General features: G+C 37.5%; 1 protein-coding gene and 1 pseudogene across 5 annotated transcripts in view; one reads left to right on the top strand and one right to left on the bottom strand.

The window, feature by feature from the left end:
* LOC102829843 (chromosome unknown open reading frame, human C11orf30) overlaps positions 1-7,343 on the top strand; it is a 109,494-nt gene that overhangs the window by 29,229 nt on the left and 72,922 nt on the right. The gene's annotated exons all lie outside the window — the stretch shown is intronic.
* LOC102829456 lies at positions 657-1,164 on the bottom strand (annotated as a pseudogene).

Raw genomic sequence — 7,343 nt, 5'->3', positions numbered from 1 at the left:
TGCCACAAATTCCCCCAGCTGTGAGCCTTCCAACCTTCTAAGTATTCCTTTATATGTGGTTCAGAGTTCTGGGACCATCCCCTGAGCCTGCTTGGTCGGGTATTCTGTGTTGTTGTTGGCGGAGCTCTCTGCTACACGTCCACCCGATCCGCCATCTTGTTTGTTCTCTCAACCATGTTTTTACTAGCCCACATAAATATTTGAAAACAAGTTCACCTTGTTTCCTTTCTGTATCCTTGGTGCAGTTTATTATAGATCTTAATAAACAAACAAGCTGAATAGGCACTTGGGTGAGGGATGCATTTTAATATATGAAACAGGTTAATAAATAGCCAGCTATGTCAAGCATGGAGAGTACCATCTAGTTTTGCCTTTAAGATTCAGTCACTGATTTGCAACTTTTATTAAAATAAATTTCATATATAAAACAAGGTAATTTATAACATGATCTTGACTCACATTTTTGGGGGGGACAATAGTTGAATTTTTACATGAAAAGTTGCAAAGTTTCAACTAAAGGACAAATAAAGCATTCAAACATAAGTTTATACTTTTAAAATTTTAGCTTCTACACCCAACAAATAATGATTGTATATCCGTTATGTTATTCAGTTTGCAAGGTTTTTAACCTCTCTTCTGTAGGGCATGGGCAGCTTCTATTGGGAATTGGTATATAGTCTGTTCTGGATGAAGAAGACAAAGTTGCCTGTACAATGCTGAATGTGACGGAACCAGTGAGACATATTAGTATGCTTCTCCTTTTCTTGAACTGTCAGGTCAACTATAAAACGATGAAGTCCATAGTATAACAGGATACCTGCTAATGTAAAGTTATAGCATGTAAGGGAGACTTTATCTTCACGATATAAATTAAGCCTTCAGGAAAGTGTGGACATCATTTTTATTGGAGTGTCCATCGACTTGAGTTACTGTGTACACTAACCACTACTGAACAACTGCTTTTTCTTCTGCAGTGCTTCCAAGCAAATCTTCTATGTTGGCTTGATTGACTAGATGAGCTGCTATTGTAGTCAACCCTGTTATACTTGGACCATTGTTTGTTTGAAGAATTATAATCTGCCATTCGCCCTGGCCAATGTATTTATTCCCTTTGCTTAATCCCAAGGATTTCTCAAGCAGCGTCAACTCAGCAGCTCCGGCCATCTTCCCATGATGATATTTTTGATGTTTTCTTCCTTGCTCTCTCTCTTACCAATAAGTTCCTTTTATCTGTTTGTTTTGATCTTCTTCTCTTTTAGAGTTTGGTTAATGTCTGACTTTGTACTTTTTAATGAGTTGACATTAAAAAGCACATTGTAAGTTCTATGTGCTCATAGGTAGAGATGTTGGCTGGTAAATTTCATTGTAGACTGATCTAGCTTCGCTGTGTTTTTGAGGAACACTCTTTGCTCTTTCACCCCCACTAGTTGTCAGTGTCTTTAGGGTTTCATTCTTGGGCTGGTCAGTTTTTCAGAGCAGAATCTTCCAGTCATCGGAGTTCTTAGAGTCCTCCTGGCCTGATTGTCAGTGTGTTTTGGGTAAATGGAGGATTGGGGCTTGGTGGTCTGACCATAAAGTATTAGATTTTAGTTAACCTCTGTGTTTTCAGTGTGTTGTTGTTGTTGTTAAGTGCCGTTAAGAAGGTTCTGACTCATAGTGACCCTGTATGGGGTTTCCGAGGAGCAGCTAGTGGGTTTGAACTGTTGACCTTGTGGTTCACAGTCCAGTGCTGATCCTGCAGCGCCACACCAGGAGTTTTGTTTTCAGTATAGCACCTGCCCCTTGTGTGCTGTGTGATGTTATCAGATTCCCTCCCTCAGGAGAGTTAATTCCTAGTTTTCCTTTAGGTGAGGGAGGAGAACTGGGAAAATTGAAATGCATTGTAAACAGATTTTCAACTTTAAGTAATTTTCCTATCAGAATCAGCTGGATGGCACACAACAGCAACAATCTCACTTTTACCTCGACTTCAGGAGTACTTGATGCACTCAGAGTTTTGAACCTTTCTGTGATTCTCTGTGATGCAAGGTGTCTTGAGTTTCTTTTTTTTTTTTTTGTTTCTTACATTTGTTGCCTTAGGCTTCTACATTCCTGGGTATGCTAGATCAGTTATTACTTGTCTGTTTTCTACCAACCAAAACTTGATAGCTGTTATCTCCTTCCTGTTTTGACCTTACAGGTTTATAGGCCTTTTTCCCCTTTAAAAAATCTCTTCAAACTGTATTAGAAGGATTCTGAGGAGGGGATGGAGGTAAATTCTTTTGTTTAGTCATGGGCCTTTCCCACCTTTGAGATTTCATTCTCAAAATAACTTTCATTTTAAAGAATTTCCTGTAGTTTCCTGGAAAGATACCACTGTATATAAAAGATTATTATTATTTTTAGCTTTTTATTGTGAATTGAGTGAAGGTTTACAGAGCAGATGATCAGTTTTACATTGAATAAACCATACACTTTGTTTCATAGCTAGAAATGATAATGAGCCTTGTGCAGTGTAGTTCTGAATCTTGCTGCTGTTAATGCCGTCAGTTGGTTCTGACTCAGATCGACCCTGAATAGGGTTTCTGAGAAGTGGCTGGTGGGTTTGAATTACTGACTTTATGGTTAGCAGTCCAGTGCTTATCCTACAATGCCACACCAGAAATGATAATGAACTCTGTGCAGTAGTGTCATTCTGAGTCTTAGGATGAGGCAGTAAGATGTAGTTGTAAAACCAAGTAAGAATTTCCATATCAAAGAGGCATGGATTGGAATTCTGTAGAGTGTGAATTCATACTCTATAAATCTGTTTCCTTATGTGGGGATGTAAATAATGCCACATTTAGAAGGTTATTGTAAGGATGGAGTCCTGGTGTGTGTGCCAGACTGCAAAGCCGGTTGAACTACAAGGTTGGTGGTTTATGCTCACCACCTGCTTCTTGGAAACCCTATTTAGGGTCGCTATGGGTTGGAACCGACTGGACAGCACTTAACAACAGCATTGTAAGGATAAATGAGATTAGGTATTTAAAGCGCAGCATAAAGTAGGTACTCAAAAATGTATGCTCCTTTTGTTTGCTGGTATTTTATTAAAAAGTGGTATTTTATTTACATTGTTGAGAAAGAGTTCTTTTTAGTTAACTGAAACTGGTGTAATTCTATAGGGTCAGCGCTGGACTGCCAGCCACAGTGTTGGCTGTTCAAACCCACCAGCTGCTCCTTGGAAACTCTATACAGGGTAGCTATGAGTTGGAACCAACTGGACAGCATTTAACCATAATCCCTTAATATATATTAGTATTTATATATTCATATATAACTTTTTAAGGAGCTCTGGTAGCGTAGTGGTTACAAATCGGGCTGCGAACCACAAGGTCAGCAGTTCGAAACTACCAGGTGTTCCATGGGAGAAAGATGAGGCTTTCTGCTCTCGTAAAGATTTACAGCCTCGGAAACCCTGTACAGGGTTGCTATGAGTTGGATTCTACTCCACGGCACATAACAACAACAACATATAACTTTTTAATGAATTGTTAAATGAACATTGTTTTTCTAATTTTTTACTTGATGACTCTAAGTCAATCTTTCTGAATATAATGTTTTGGTATAAGATTCTTATATGTTGTTGTTGTTAAGTGCCATTGAGTCTATTCCGACCCATAGCAACCCTGTAGGGCTTCCAAAGAGCAGCTGGTGAGCTTGAACTGCCAACCTTGCAGTTCAAACGGCTTTTCAGTCTGGCGCATTAACCCACAGCGCCACACCAGGACTCCCAGATTCTTATATAGTTATTACTTTTGGGACCAGTCACAGAATAGATGACTTTTCTGGTTGTGCTTGTTAGGTGCCATCAGTTCCCACTCATAATATGTGTGTACAATAGAACGAAGCCTGGTCCTGCACCATCCTCAGAAGGGTGGCTTGGTTTTGAGTCCATTGTTGCAGCCAGTGTTTTTCGTTTAGGGCTTTCCTTTTTTTACTGATGTCCTTTTCAGGGACTGGTTTTCTCCTGACAGCATATCCAAAATGTATGAGCTGAAGTCGCAGTATCGTCACTTCCAGGGAGCATTCTGGCTGTACTTCTTCCAAGACAGATGGGTTATGTTTTTCTTGCAGGCCGTGACGTGTATATTTAGCTTGGTATACACTGTGAATTTTTATAGCTGTTTATAATTTTTTTTACTGTCTTTCCTGGATTTTATTTTATCAGCAATTTTTCTGTTTCTTCCCCTTCCCATCAACTCCTTTAATTTGGCATTAGAGAAAGTGTGGCATAGCTATGGCTAAAAGAGCTTGTGTTTCCCATCCATTCCTGTCTCTCCATTCCTTTACTGTGTTTTACTTTTCTTCAATGTACTTACAACTTATTGATATAATAATTATGTATTTTCAATTTCCCCCATATTTCTGCTAATTTCTATAAGTTGTTAAAGATAGAGAGCTTTGTCTTATTCTCCACTGTGATCTTTATTATATTGCACCTAGTTGTTGTTAAGTGCCGTTGAGTTGATTCTGACCCATAGCAACCCTAAATAGGGTTTCCAAGGAGCAGCTGGTGAGCTTGAACCACCAACCTTGCAGTTCAAATGACTTTGCAGTTTGACACATTAGCCCTCAGTGCCACACCAGGACTCTTAGCACCTAGTTGTTGTTGTTGTTAAGTGCCGTCGAGTCAGTTCCAATCCATAGAGACCCTGATTAGGGTTTCTGAGGAGCAGCTGGTCAGCTTGAACCACCAACCTTGCAGGTCAAATGGCTTTGCCGTCTGGTGCATTAACCCATGGCACGACACTGGTGGTTACTGTGTACCGTGGAGTCGGTTCCAACTCATAGCGACCCTGTACAGGTTTCCGAGGCTGTAAATCTTTACGGGAGCCGAATGCCTCATCTTTCTCCCACAGAACAGCTGGTAGTTTTGAACTGCTGACCTTGTGGTTCGCAGCCCGATTCGTAACCACTACGCTACCACACTAGGTGCTAGTAAATACTTGTTGAATGAATGAACAAATGAATGAAAAAAATAATTGAATCAATAGATTTGGTTCTAATTTCAGTTTTCCTGTAAAACAAAAGTAATGAATAGTATTAACTCTCTAGAAGTACTGGGAGAATTAAATGCATGGAAAATACGTAGTGCATGCAATGAGTGCTCAATAAATGCCATCTAACATTATCAACTTTTCAGCCTTCTTTGGTAGACTTTCATAAAAGCCTATCTTGAAATAGATGGAAATTCATCTGTTAGTGATGTATGTGAACTTTTTTTCTTTTTTATTCATTGAATTCTCACTTGAGAGTGGATAGATAGTTGAAATTATTAGATTTGTGATGCTTATAAGAGGGCATATTTTCCTAAGTCTTACATGACCTAAACCATGAGATTTCAGGATTAGAACCTTAGATTGGTCTTACTGTGTTTTTAAAAAAATAAACATTTAAAACAAAGGAAAAACAGAATGCATTCATTCCACAAGTAGTTTTTGAGCATTTACTATGTTCCAGATGCAAAAATCTGCTTTTTCATTTTGCATGTATTCAGTGCCATCAGTTTTGTTTTATTTGGACAAGCTGAATGTGAACTAATAAATGTTCTTTTGTTTTTTGTTCTTTTGCTGGGTAATTGGATTTTTTTAAATCTACCCAAGACTTGCCATTATAGCATTCACCTTGGATTTCTCACAAATACTCTGTAAGTCAAGTTAGGAATTATTTTCGGTCAAGTAGCTTTTCTAGAAAGTATATTTATGAATGTGTATAACTTAATCACTTTCAAATAGACCATACATTTCCAAGATAGACAAATTTCTACTATGTTAATATGTTGCTTTAAATTTAAATGCAACATTGGTACAGAACTTATAAAAAATTTTTTTTTCCTTTAACAAAGCAGCAGATAACTTTGTGCTTTTACATGCGTGATTGCTATTTTTTATTTTGTCCTTAGGGTGCAAGCCCCAGCACTCTTAAGGAGTTTTTGTGAATGCTAGAAGGTCAGTAATTGGAATTATGGCCTAAATAAACACTGTTTGGTTCACTTGGTTTCAAAATCCCTTTACTTCCCCTGTTGTAATAACTAACTTTGAATTGCAAGTAGATTTTCTCCATGGTGGATAATCCTTTTTCAGTTCAGAAATCATGTTGCAGACTGAAATCTCAAAATAGGTTTATTATTTGTATCTGTAATCTAAAGCATACTCTGTAGATTTATTTTGCTTAATTAAGACTACATGTGCGCTCTACTTACAAAATGCCAGATATTTGACACAGTGTGAACGCTTCCCGTTCCCCTGTTCATAACACACGTTACTAATCAACTGTGGCATACGTTCCTGAATTCTCATCTATGCCATACGTTCCTTATAACACTGTGCTCCAGGAAATTACTATTGTCAGTTCAAAAGTGACATTAAAAATTGCCATTACTACTTTAATTGATTTGCCTGTGGTAGTAGCTATTCATTCTTTGGATTCTCAGGGATATCAGAATTTGGAAAAAAAGATATTTAAAATGTTTTTAATGGAATAGAAATGGAGGACATTGAAATGCGTTTTCAGATTGATTTTATTTATAACACTTTATTGATCTCTCTTTAACATTTATTAGGTAATAATAAGCTACTAATAAGTACCTTTTGTTGACTGCTAAATATCAACCACCTGCCATGTGCCTAGCACTATGTTAGATGTTTTGCACTATTATCTTGTTTAATCCTTGTAATGATTTTGCAAGATAAAAAGGTACCCCCAATTTAGAGATTTTTAACATGTCTAGGGTCCTGTTCTTGTAGCATAGTGGTTACGAATTGGGCTGCTAATCTCATGGTCAGCAGTTTGAAACTACCAGCTGTCCCGTGAGAGAAAGATGAGCCTTTCTGCTCCTGTAAAGATTTACAGCCTCGGAAACCCGGTACAATAACAACAGGGTCCTGCTATTTGTAAGTGGCAGAGGCAGGATCGAATGCCAGATTCATTTGACTCTTAAGCTTGTGATCTTTTTATCATATTGGTGGACCTTTTCTCTGTTTTTATGATGATTGGTTGTTATATTTCTAATAATATTATTAAATGTTTGCTGATATATAGTTTATATAGAAGTATGTTAGTCAGATCTATATAGGTATATACTAATGAAGTCTTAGGTATCTTTTTTGACTCCATAAAGTAATGGGCATATACTTATATCTTGTAATTCCCTGCAGCACTGAAAATATATAATACCAATGATATAGTCAAAGCTTTACTGAGATGTTGGTATTGAATGCAGACATATTTAGTAAATGCTGATGACTGATTTAATTATTTAGTACTTCAGAAATTATTTAGTTGTTGTTGTTGTCAGGTGACATTGAGTTGGAACTGACTCA

This window comes from Chrysochloris asiatica, unplaced genomic scaffold (assembly GCF_000296735.1).
Source record: "Chrysochloris asiatica unplaced genomic scaffold, ChrAsi1.0 scaffold00074, whole genome shotgun sequence".
Classification (NCBI taxonomy): Eukaryota; Metazoa; Chordata; class Mammalia; order Afrosoricida; family Chrysochloridae; genus Chrysochloris; species Chrysochloris asiatica.
Note: the sequence above shows the minus strand (reverse complement) of the source record. Positions and strands in the feature narration are given on the sequence as shown.